The sequence below is a fragment of the Cervus canadensis genome, chromosome 21 (assembly GCF_019320065.1).
Source record: "Cervus canadensis isolate Bull #8, Minnesota chromosome 21, ASM1932006v1, whole genome shotgun sequence".
Taxonomy (NCBI): domain Eukaryota; kingdom Metazoa; phylum Chordata; class Mammalia; order Artiodactyla; family Cervidae; genus Cervus; species Cervus canadensis.
In genome coordinates, this window is record NC_057406.1 from 52564532 (window position 1) to 52577527 (window position 12996).

Here is a 12996-nt window from a genome sequence, read left to right on the forward strand (position 1 = left end):
GCCTCTTGTCTTGGAATCCATGGTGTCCAGCAGAGTTCTTGGCAAATGATAGGAGCTCATTCAGTAAAACATTTGCAAATTGAATGAAAGAATGACACAGTGCCTGGCATACAGTGGGTATTCACTTATTGATTCATTCCTTCAAAAATAGTTAATGGTTGCCACTGCTTGGTCTGTCCTTCCTTCAACAAATATGAATGTCAGGACCTATGCTGGGAGCTGGAAACAAACTAGTGAAAAAAACGGACCATCTCCCTTCCTTCTAAGACCTCATATTCCAGTGAGCTCTCAAGAAATGTGATTTCACTTCCTCCCTTTTCCCCAGCCTCCTAAGAGGTAACCAAATCAGTCATACATATTGTAAGACTTTATCTCTGTTTCCACCTTCTGCTCAGGATTCTCTTTCTCTGCTTCGTTGTCAGGTACCAAGAGATGGATGCTTGATCTTGCCAGAGTTGTTTCGTTTCTTTCAACCACTGCAGAGATCAATGTGGAATGAACATGAAATCAGCCTTTTGGCCTCTGCACCAGCTCAGGCCATCTCATTAAATTATTCCAGAGATAATTCCTCCTAGTTCAAGAAAATCACTCAATGCTGACTACTGTTTTTAATCTCTTCCCCCCACCCCCCGCCCCTGCCAATTGTTTCTATCTCACAAACTAGAGATTTATGGGACTTGCCTGGTGGTCCAGTGGTTAAGACTCCGTTCTTCCACTGCAGGGGGCATGGGTTCTATCCCTGGTCAGGGAGCCAAGATCCTGCATGCTGCACAGCCAAGATAAACAAATTAGAGGTATTTCCTTGTAACACATATTATGTCTGGTAATCAAAACTGTGTGTGTCTCATTTGCTGTGCAATTGGTTCCAGAGCTGAGCTCAGGCTAACAAGCAAGAGAACAGAACTGTTTGGACGCTTGAGTTCTGGGTGACATAGGCCTATTTTCCATCCTCCCTTCACTTCTCTGTGACCTTCTGCCCTCGTGTAATTTCTAAGTGTTCTTTAGGAAAGAGGAATGTCACAAAGCCTCTGTATTCAAGAACTTTGACTCATAACAGAACTGATTTTTCCCTGATGTTCTCCCAGCTGAGATAAAATGTTTCACACTTAATCATGGCTAAAAACACACAAATACTTTGGGAAGTCGGACCAGTCTCACTTTCAGGAGTTATTTATGACTTAGAGAATTGTAGAAATGTTTAAGAGATGAAGTCTCATTTGGGGCATACTATGGACCCAATTATGCACTCCCCCCATTCATATGGGCTTCCAAGATGGCTCAGTGGCAAAGAATCTGCCTGCAATGCAGGAGACACGGGTTTGATCCCTGGATCAGGAAGATCCCCTGGAGAAGGAAATGGCGATGCACTTCAATATTCTTGCCTGGAAAATCCCATGAACAGAAGAGCCTGGTGGGCTACAGTCCATAGGGGTCACAAAAAAGTCAGACACGATTTAGCAAGTGAACTACAACAACTCATTTATATGTTGAAACCCTACAAGGCTGTGATGTGATGTGACCCCTCAATGTGATGGTATTTGGAGATGGAGCCTTTGGGAGGTAATTCGACTTGGATGAGATGGGGTGGGGCCCTCATGATGGGGTTACTGGCTTTACAAGAAGAAGAAAGAGAGGTCATTCCCTCCCCCACCATGTGAGGACACAGTGAGAAGACGATTGTCTGCAAGTCAAGAAGAGGGTTCTCACTGGGAATTGGCCAGCACTTTGATCTTGGACTTCTTAGTCTGCAGAGGTCATAATTTCCACACACATCTGTTAAGTGCTTGTCACTGTCGAACAGTTTGGGTCCCTCCAGGGCCTATTAGAGTCCAGACTGACCACATCTACTGCCTCAGTCTCTCGCTACACTTTTTGCATTTAAATGATGACCCTAGCTGAGCTCTGGCACATTGGAAGTGGCAGTGGGTTGACTCTTTGCAACCTTATGAATGGCAACATGCCAGGCTTCTATGTCCCTCACTATCTCTTGGAATTTGCTCAAATTCATGTCCATTGAGTCAGTGATGCCATCCAACCATTTCATCCTCTGTCAACCCCTTCTCCTCTTGCCCTCAATCTTTTCCAGAATTAGGGTCTTTTCCAATGAGTCAGTTCTTCCCATCAGGTGACCAAAGTATTGGAGCTTTAGTCCTTCAGCATCAGTCCTTACAATGAATATTCAGGGTGGATTTCATTTAGGATTGACTGATTTGATCTCCTTGTTGTCCAAAGGACTCTCAAGAGTCTTCTCCAGCACCACAGTTCGAAAACATAAATTCTTCAGCACTCAGCCTTCTTTATGGCCTTCTCTCACATCCATACATGACTACTGGAAAAACCATGCCTTCAACTATATGGAACTTTGTAGGCAAAGTGATGTGTCTGCTTTTTAATACACTGTCTAGGTTTATGTATGAATATGATAACAAAAACGAAGGTTAAAGTCGTAGAAACAGGTCCAGCATGGAGTGAAAACTAACCCTTCCAGGTTACAGTGTTTACTGCATTGTTCTTGGAGGAGAGGAGTCTGAAACCATCATGTTTTTCAAACACCATGAAAAGTGAAGGCAGGAGCTATGAAAAATGTAAATTTGTTGCAGCATTTCATGAAGTTGATCACTTTAAGAACTACTCTCTGTCCTTACACCTGGGCTCCAGCCTTTCTAAGAAAACACACTTTCTGGAAGGCAACAGGTTCTCTGGAGCCTTGGCACTTGCACCTCCCTTTCTAAGGAGCATTCGCTCCCTTTCTTGCCACTGTTTCCTAGATGTTCCTCTTGCCCCATCATCTTGGACACTCAATGAGCTGAAGATGGCTTCTCACTGTATCTGCCTCCATAAAGGTGGATGGCGCCCTGCAATATAAAGATCTGCTTACAGCTGAGTCTCTTACCTGATGCCACCATCCTTGGAGGGCTCCTTCCTTTCCTGGTGTGACCCAGTCTCTGCTTAGCAAAGCCACTGCATGTTGTAGCCCCTCAATACATATTTCTTGAATGAATGAGTGTTTATGCCTTGGATGATGAAGGGAACATAATCACTGTTCTCTGAAAAAAAAAAAAATTAATAAATAAAGCACAACATGAGACCTGTGAGTTAAGTTCTTTGGAGGCAAAATGAGAATATACCCCAGGGGGCGACAGCTTCTCAGATAGCTCTGAGGAACTGCTTCAAAGAAGCGGAGGCAAGGTCAGTGTTACAGATGGGTTTAGTGGACAGGAGGGCACGTGCAGTCAGACACACGTTTTGGCAGAGAGTTGTTGCTAGTCATGAGGAGCAGATGTCACTGTTAACGATTTTAGATTTTAGTGCTCTTGTAGATATGACAAGATGCAAGAACTCGAGCTCATAAAACCTCCTCCTGAAAATATTTAAGTCTCTGAAAGCCTGTTCTGCCAGTTTTTCCCAGAGCACAGGGTACTTTATTCCTAGTCTCCACCCCGAACTCCTTTCAGCATGTTTGGGGCGTTATCATTGTGGTCAGGGTGGCAAAACGTATAAATCATTTTTTTTTTTTTCCTGAATGCCTCTCTTGTGAATGTGAGTTTCAGGTCCTTGACGCTCTAAATCTTCAGACATGAATCTGATTTTCATTCTGATTTCAGATTTCATTTTCTTAGCTCTGCTTGTGCTGTGAATCCCACTCTCACCTCCCACTACCCCCACCAATTTACTCACCACAAGGTGAGTTCCTCTGGGCTCTGGCTTTCTCTAGAGAGGTCAGCAGAGGGATTCCTTCCTTACTCTTCGGTTTTCTGGATCTCTCCCTGGAGGGTATCAGGTTACCTGGCCAATAGCAGAATTTCACTCCTGGAGTTCATCTGCAGCGTTGGCAGTCAATGGATTTGCAAGTAAAGCTCTCTGACGGGTAGACAGAGGAAGGGTCTCTCCTGAGACCTCCAGTAGCAAGTGTCCAGTGAATACATGGGCTTAGAGGGAAGACTGCCCTGCTTTGGTTACCAGCCAGCCGTTTACTTAGCTTCTTGATCTACAGCTTCCTCACTGATAAGGAGAAGATAATAAAAGTCCTGACATCATATGTTTTTTTATAATAATTAAATAAAGTCATGCACATAAAGTATAACATCAAATCTGGCCTACACTAAGCAGTCAATAACAAAAGCTAATTGATGCCCCTAATGCATGTGTGTGTGTAATTGATGACACAATAAATTTAGTTTTCTAGTCTAGGGATTTCAGATATGATTCATCTAAACCTCTGGGGCAAGGTTTTGGGATATAAGATATTACAAAATATACCAACAAGGAAGCAACAAAATGCAATACAATATCAAGATCAGGTTCAGCAGTAACAGAGACTTCAAATAACTGTGGCTTCTACAACATAGAAATTTCTCTTGTACATAAAAGCCCAGAATTGGCAGTCTAGTGTCAGGATGACACTTTCTGAGGTCCTCAGAGATCTAGGCTGTCTCTAATCCCCTCCCACCTCCAACTTTATTGAAGTATAATTAACAAAAGTATATATATTTAAAGTGTACAACTTGATGCTTTAATACATGTGTACTTTGTGAAATGAGTACCACAATCAAGTCAGTGAACACATTCATCATGTTACATAGTTACTTTTTTATGAAAATGCGTGAGATGCATTTTCTTAGCCTATTTCAAGTACACAGTACATTATTATTAACTACAGTCACTATGATATACATTAGATCCTCAGAACATATTTATCTTATGGCTAAGTTTATACCCTTGGACCAACATCTCCCCATTTTCCACATCCTCAGCCCTTGACAACCACCTTTCAATTATGTTTTTATGATTTGACTTTTTTTTTAATTCCACATACGAATGAAGCATACCATATTTGTCCTTGTCTGGCTTATTTTACTTAGTGTAAAGCCCTCCAGTTTCATCCATGTTGTCACAAATGGCAGGATTTCATTCTTTTTTAAGGGAATAATGTATATTTATCTATTTCTTTACCCATTCATCCATCCACAGACACTTAGGTTGTTCCTCTCTCTGTCTTGATTCTTCATCATACATCGACCCCTTGAGTCACTTCATGACCCAAGAGGGCTGCTCAACTCCATCCATCAAATTTAATTCAAGGCAGGAGGAAGTAAACACAGGAAAGAACAGATGGTATAAACTTGCCCTCCTTTTAGGAGGATTCCTGGAAGCTGTCACATGACACTTCTGCTTAGAATCCATTGGCCAGAACTGAGTCACGTGGCCTTATCCAACAGCAAAGGAGGCTGAGAAATTCAGCCTTTATTCGGTATTGCCATATGCTCAACCAAAAATCAGTGGTCCTATTATAACGGAGGAAATGGAAAATGAAGAGTGTAAACAGTCTCTGCCATAAAAACCCATCCTTCTCCTCATGATATTCATCATAATCAAGGATCTTAAGTGAGGTCCCTAAAACTTTACTGCATTTTTTCAATAAATTCAGTAATAAAGCCTAGCATTATGCTTGGCACTGATATACATGCCATAAATCTAGGCACTGAGGGTACAAAGATAAGTAAGGAACAGTTCCTCCCCAAATAAAAATAGTACAATGTTTTATGTGCTGTACCAGCGGTGGTTACAAAGTATTACTGGATATGGAGGAAGGAATGATTAAACTTTCTGGGGGAGAAGGTTACAGGGGATGGCCTGAGGAGGCCTCATGGAAAATAATTTTTGTTTGGGACCTTCATAGATAAAGAGAAGCTTCTTAGAAATGAGCAGAATTGAGCCCAAAGCCAACTGCTGGGAACATTCTCCACTATAGGAAAGGGATGCTCGGCTTAAGTAAGTGGATTCAAGCAAAAAGTTAGAAATGGAATGCAGAGGGAGAAGAAAAGAATGTAAAGCAATGATCATTTTTTACTTTCAGTGATGAAACTTGGCTGGACCACTTATAGTCTTAGCCTAATTTTTTTCCCCTGAAATATTGAGTACTTTTCACAAAGAGCTAATTTAGCATACTGTATATGGGGCAGTGAAGAGGAGAGTGAAAAAGCTGGCTTAAAACTCAACATTCAAAAAACAAAGATCATGGCAACCGGTCCCATCACTTCATGGCAAATAGATGGGGAAACGATGGAAACAGTGGTTGACTTTATTTTCTTGGGCTCCAAAATCACTGCAGATGGTGACTGCAGCCATGAAATTAAAAGACACTTTCTCCTTGGAAGAAAAGCTATGACCAACGTAGATGGCATATTAAAAAGCAGAGACATTACTTTGCCGACAAAGGTCCATCTAGTCAGTTGAACTATGGTTTTTCCAGTAGTCATGTATAGATGTGAGAGTTGGATTATAAAGAAAGCTGAGGGCCAAAGAATTGATGCCTTCGAACTCTGATGTTGGAGAAGACTCCTGAGAGTCCCTTGGACTGCAAGGAGATCAAACCAGTCAATCCTAAAGGAATCAGTCCTGAATATTCATTGGAAGGACTGATGCTGAAACTGAAACTTTAATACTTTGGCTACCTGATGTGAAGAACTGACTCCTTGGAAAAGACCCTGATACAGGGAAGGATTGAAGGCAGGAGGAGAAGGGAATGACAGAGGATGAGATGGACTTGATGGACATGAGTTTGAGCAAGCTCCGGGAGTTGGTGATGGATAGGGAAGCCTGGCATACTGCAGTCCATGGGGTCGCAAAGAGTCGGACACAACTGAGTGACTGAACTGAACTGATACGGGGCAGAAAGATTCTTTTTAGAAACAGATTAACAGTACTAAATGTCAGACTTAGCTGAAGTTTATATGATGTGGAATTTCTGCTAAAATATAGAAAATAATCTCATTGAGAAAGTAATCAAAGCTCTGGGGGAAAATCTTCAGTGATAGCAATAAAATCAATATCAGTTTATGATTACAAATGGGGAAATGAATTTATAAAGTTAACAAGCTTTCCCAAATCACTGGGCTTTATTATGGAAGGAACTCAGATTTTCTCATTCCTGGCAATGTCGGGTTCCCTCCGTTACTAAGCCTCTTTTGAACGTGGATGTGGAATTTTCTATATTGAGTACAAGTGATGATAAATTGAAATAATAATGGAGTACAGTTCAGGCAAATAAACGTGGAACTGGGTGTACATTGAGGTGTACATTGAGGATCTGGTCTCAGACACATCTCTGCACCGTCGAGAACTAACTTTCTGTGTACTGTACCAGATCCAAGGACATCACCAACCATATTCAGAACATAACTTGCCAGCTACAACCTTATGATCTCAAGGTCTCCCCTTGTATCTATGCAACCATTTTGGATCACAACCAATCTTTACTTAACAACACCTTTACTTCTTGCCAGATCCAACTGTTGTTCAGTTGCTCAGTTGTGTCCGACTCTTTGCGACCCAATGGACTGCAGCACGCCAGGCTTACCTGTACTTCACTATCTCCTGGAGTCTGCTCAAACTCGTATCCATTGAATTGGTGATGTCATCCAATCATCCTATCCTCATGGTCCCCTTCTCCTCCTGCCTTCAATCTTTCCCAGCATAAAGGTCTTTTCTAATGAGTCAGTTCTTCCCATCAGGTGGCCAAAGTATCAGAGCTTCAGCTTCAGCATCAGTCCTTCCAATGAATATTCTGGATTGATTTCATTTAGGATTGACCAGTTTGATCTCCTTGCAGATCCAACTATAATTCTTGATAAATAACTCATGTAACCAATTGTAAGCTTGAGATTTTGCCTATATAGGTCTGCTCCATTTTGCAGTCTGGCAGAAAGTAATTCAAGTGCCTCTTGAATCTGTATCTCCCGAGTTACAGTCCCAACAAACCCCAAATAAACATCTTTTTATTTCAATCAGGTCTCTGTTTCTCAAATTCTGTTTAACACATGTAATGTTACAAATTCCAATTTGTTTTCTATTCTGTTCTAGCATGCATACATTCTAACATAAACTCACATGTACAATTTGAAAATACCTATAGTCGATTGTGAAAAATGTCTTAATAAAGCTTTATCATGCATCTGAATAAAAAATTAAACACTGTAGACTGTGATGCTACAAAACTGTCACGATAAACATAAAAGCCATCACATGTCAAAACTGGATTCAAGATAATTTTAAGAACTTCTTTCTAAAAGAGCACAGAAGGACTTCAGTTCATCAGAATCTGGGGAAGAAAAAGTATTCAGCCATCTGAGGCACTGCTAAGTGTGACATAAACCTTTCTGCAGTTGGGATGGGAGACTTTGAGAAGCCTAGAGTCTATTTAAGAGAAAGATACAAAGTCTGTATGCAAAATATGCTGCTTTCAGCAGAAAAAAATAAGGATGAAGTAAAATAAAAGTAGCAATTGTGTTAGACTCTTTTGTTTCATGCTAGGGAGGGATTTTCAGTGCTAATCAATGTAAATGGCCCATTTTGAAATAATTTCACTATGTAATTTCGAGGAAATGCAATAAAAGTTTCCCAAACAATAAATGTCACTATTAATTTATAAAACTTCTTGTTGCCCACTGGATTTGTATTCAAGATGGTCTTATTTTCTTTCTCTATCTTTTAAGTTACTTTTAATTAGCTTCTGCTTTTGCAGTTTTTTGAGAAGGATTACCATTTCCTAAGTCAGATACAATTTTGCTCTCATTTCTTTTTTTTTACTTTCCTGTCTTGGGAACTTTTGTGATTTGTTTTCATTTTTGGCCACTCCGGATGGCATGTAGAATCTTAGCTTCCTGAGCAGGGATCAAACTCATGCCCTCTACAGTGGAAGGGCAGTCTTAATTACTGGACTGCCAGGGAAGTCCGAGGATTTTTGTTTTTGACTGTTAAGAACCCACCAACCTCTTGGCCAGGGTCTTCCTCTAGCTGAGCCACACCTAGGTTTCCAGCACAAGAGGTTGCAAGGTGGTAGACTCAGTTGCCAGAGGGGCTGTGTGCTAGTAAGCAAGCGAACCAAGGGTTTGAATACTAGCCCTGCCACTTTCTAGCTGTGTGACTTTAGACAGGTTGTTTAACCTCTCTGTGTCTCAGTTGCCTACATCATAAGTTGCTGCAAGGATTGAGTGCCCAGTGCATAATGAGTGCTCAAAGAAATGTTACTTAATAGCATTATTGTGTTCCCAAAAATATATTTATGTCTGAAGCAAATGCTTCTTTTTAAAAAAAATTAATTTATTTATTTTAATTGGAGGCTAATTACTTTACAATATTGTAGTGGTTTTTGCCATACATTGACATGAATCAGCCATGGGTGTACATGTGTTCCCCATCCTGAACCGCCCTCCCACCTCCCTCCCCATCCCATCCCTCTGGGTCATCCCAGTGCACCAGCCCTGAGCACCCTGTCTCATGCATCCAACCTGGACTGGCGATCTGTTTCACATATGATAATATACATGTTTCAATGCTATTCTCTCAAATCATCCCACCCTTGCCTTCTCCCAGAGACCAAAAGACTGTTCTATACATTTGTGTCTCTTTTGCTGTCTCACATACAGGGTCATCATTACCATCTTTCTAAATTCCATATATATGCATTAGTATACTGTATTGGTGTTTTTCTTTCTGACTTACTTCACTCTGTATAATAGGCTCCAGTTTCATCCACCTCATTAGAACTGATTCAAATACATTTTTTTAAATGGCTGAGTAATATTCTGTTGTGTATATGTACCACAGCTCTCTTATCCATTCATCTGCTGATGGACATCTAGGTGAAGCAAATGCTTCTTTAACATTTTCTTTAATATAACGTGTCCTGAAGTGGAGAATCCAGCTATTGAAGTCAAAAGATCTTGGTTAAAAGCCCAACATTGCCACGTTCTAAATGTGTAACCTTGGCAAAGCATACAACCCTCACGGGCCTCAGTTTTCTCAACCACAAAATGTAAAGAGAGATGGATACGCTTTGATGCAAAACTCCTATACATTCCAGCTCCTCCCTTTGCCTCTTCAGAGCAGTTTCTCAGAGCTGTCTCCCAGGCAGCAGTCCTCATTTTGCCCCAAAGAAAGCTTCACTTGCAACTCTCACATTGTGCAAACTTTTTTAATATGTATCTGCCCAATATTACCTTTTCAAATATTATTAATTTTTTCAAACAGAGTCATTTTTCAGGGATTCTCCCACACATACCACATATTTGTCATGCAGATGAGCTGTGAATTTAATGTTTCCAGGCTTCCAAGGTGGCGCTAGTGGTAAAGAACCCACCTGCCAATGCAGGAGACATAAGAAATTTGCATTTGATCCCTGGGTTGGGAAGATCCTCTGGAAGAGGGCATGGCAACCCACTCCAGTATTCTTGCCTGGAGAATCCCATGGACAGAGGAGCCTGGTGGGCTATGATCCATGGGGTCACAAAGATTAGGGTACAACTTAGCGGGCATGGCTTAGGGATCTCTTTGGGAAGCTAGAGGATGCCCAGGAGGCTCTCCACACACTGAGGTGCACACAGGCCAGACAGTTCAGGCACTACCTCAGGGGCTGGCTGATGATACTGTAGCCTAATCATGGTCTGTAAGAGTAAGTCACAGCCTGGGGAGTTGTACCACTAGATTACCTCTGGTGGTGCAGTGGTAAAGAATCTACCTGTAGGAGATGCAAAAGACACAGGTTTGATCCCTGGGTGGGGAATATCCCCTGGAGTAGGAAGTGGCAACCCATTCCAGTGTTCTTGCCTGGAAAATTCCATGGACAGAGGAGCCTGGTGGACTAAACAGTCCATGGGTTTGCAAAGAGTCAGATACTACTGAACACGCACACATGCAACAGAATTACAGAAATCAGGAAAGGAACTTAGTGGCAGCTACCTGTTTGAGGATCAACACTGGCAAAGATATGTGTCTATCAATCACGTGGGAACTTTGCCTTCTACAAGCAGTGACACAGGGGAATGAAAAGCATTCAAAATGTGAAGCAGGTCATCTAACTCCCCAGTTCAAGCTCTCCAATGTTTCCTCATCAAATTACTGTAAAATCTAAAGTCTTCTCCATGGTTTGCGAGGTTCTACCTAATCTGGTCCCTGCCTACCTATGCTCCCTGGTCCCCACCCCCACTTGCTTCACTCCAAGAATGCTGCCCTTTCATCTGCTTTCAAAGACATCAAGTTGGTTCTTTTATCTTCTGACTGGGGCTCTCTTACTCAGATGTTGTCATTAAGACTTTTCTTGTGACTCAGGTCTCAGCCCTGATGTCATTGCTGACTGAATCTAAAATTGTCCCTTAGACACTCTCCATCATTTATAATATCCTGGGAACTTATCACAGTCTCAGTTTTCTTATTTGTTATATGTTTATTGTCAATTTCAAGCCTAAAGGGTATAATTCCCCTGAGCGGGGAGGGATCTTTTCTGCCTTGTTTCCTGCTGTATCCTAAAGTAGGGAGCAGAGCACCTAGCACATAGTTGGTGCTCAATAAAGTTGTCAATTTAATATATGGATAAGCAAATGAATGAGTGAAGATGGTAGCAGAGAAGCCTGCCCTCTTCTCCATTTTAATTTCATGTAATTAACAGAAGGGGTGGTTTTTGGGGATGGGGGAATTAACACGAAGAAACTCTGAGATGAGTCTCAACATCAAAGTGATGTAGTTTATTGAGGACCACAGAATCTGGAGTCAGACTTGCCAAGTTCAGTTCCCACCCTGCTGCTCTGTGACTTGTCGTAGGTTCTCTAACTCTCTGGGGAAAAAAAATGAGTGTGATAGTAAAAATGCTTCTTATTGTTTGAGTATTAAATGAGATAATGCATATAAAGCTCTTTAAATAATGACAGGCCCATAATAAATCACTGTGTTGTTGTTTGGTAAAACGTCAAGTCTCTGATTCCCTAGCCTCCTCCCGCCCCAACTTCATGTCAGCTTTCCCAAATGCTGAGCACTGCCTCATGTGACCGGAGCCTGCTGTCCCAGGAGTTCCCAGTCCTCCCCATGCCACTCCCGTGTGCTGAGGAAATTTCCATCTCCAGGTCCCTGGGGTTTAGCTTCAATTCCATTCCTTTCTTTCTTACTAGAGAAAGCACTTTGGAAAACAAAGTGAAAACCCAGTTACTAGAAGGATAACAGGAATCTTCTCAAATTCAAAAAACCATAAGTGTAAATCATTAGAAAACTCCGTCATCTCTCAAATGACACTAGATAAGTGAGCCTGGGAACCACTGGCCTTCATAGCATACTGAGCAAGAAAAGGATTGAAAATGAAACGGAGAAGAAAGCCGCCTTGAGCAGTAACTGCTGTGGCCCCAAATTATAGCTGATGATGTTGCCTACCATCAGGTCCCGGGGAAGAATCTTTCCTGAACTGTATCCAAGAAGTTGCACCGTCCATCAGGAGTAATGGAATTGGATCCCTGCCCCTCCACAGGGGAGCAATTGATTGAAAATGGTATGTAAGTTAATGCCTGAAAAAGTCCATTAGCAGAGATTGCATCCTGCCAGAACCGTGCACACGGAACATCAGCAGAAGGAATGGCTTCAGACTACTGCTTGGCAGTGGCTGATACTGAAGCTGTTAGGTGTTATAGGTGTCTGAAGAGCTCTGGCTCCTTAATCCTTTACGTCTCAACGCAGAAAGGAGTTCAGCGAGAGGCAAAGTGATAGATAAGAAGTGATTTATTAGAATAGGACGCTTGTAAGGGTCACAAGCTGGCAGGCAAGCATTTTGCTCGCTGCCCTGGTTGCTCAGTGGGTTGTGTTTTTATAATTAGAGAAAGAAATGGGGGGAGCTTATCTTCTTTGTCTTTCTTGAGTAGACATCATGTTTCCATCATCAGTTCCTCCCCCAGGTAGGGCAGGGAGGTTTACGTATCCCTCCCTATACAGTCAGGCCAGGACTGTTGTAACACTTTGGAAAAATATTTTCAGGTGTCAGTACAATGAGGTTCTTTCATTTTGAAAAGTCACCTTCCCATAAATGACTGTTTTGTGTGTGTGTGTGTGTGTGTGTGTGTGTGTACAGAACCTGTTTTGGAAGTCATTAACTTGATGATTTCATTGGGTAGTTTGTAGGCCTTATTTTCTACTATTGTTTTATTGTTTTGGGGGGCATGGTACAAAGAACGTGTCTCA

General features: G+C 41.7%; 1 long non-coding RNA gene across 1 annotated transcript; it reads right to left on the reverse strand.

Moving 5' to 3' along the window:
- Positions 1 to 713: 713 nt before the first annotated feature.
- On the reverse strand, positions 714 to 3700 carry LOC122423412. The gene is made up of 3 exons (XR_006264146.1): positions 3679 to 3700; positions 2894 to 3047; positions 714 to 766 (listed from the first exon to the last, which is right to left on the reverse strand). It is a non-coding gene; the product is annotated as an uncharacterized LOC122423412 (long non-coding RNA).
- Between the last annotated feature and the right edge of the window lie 9296 nt (positions 3701 to 12996).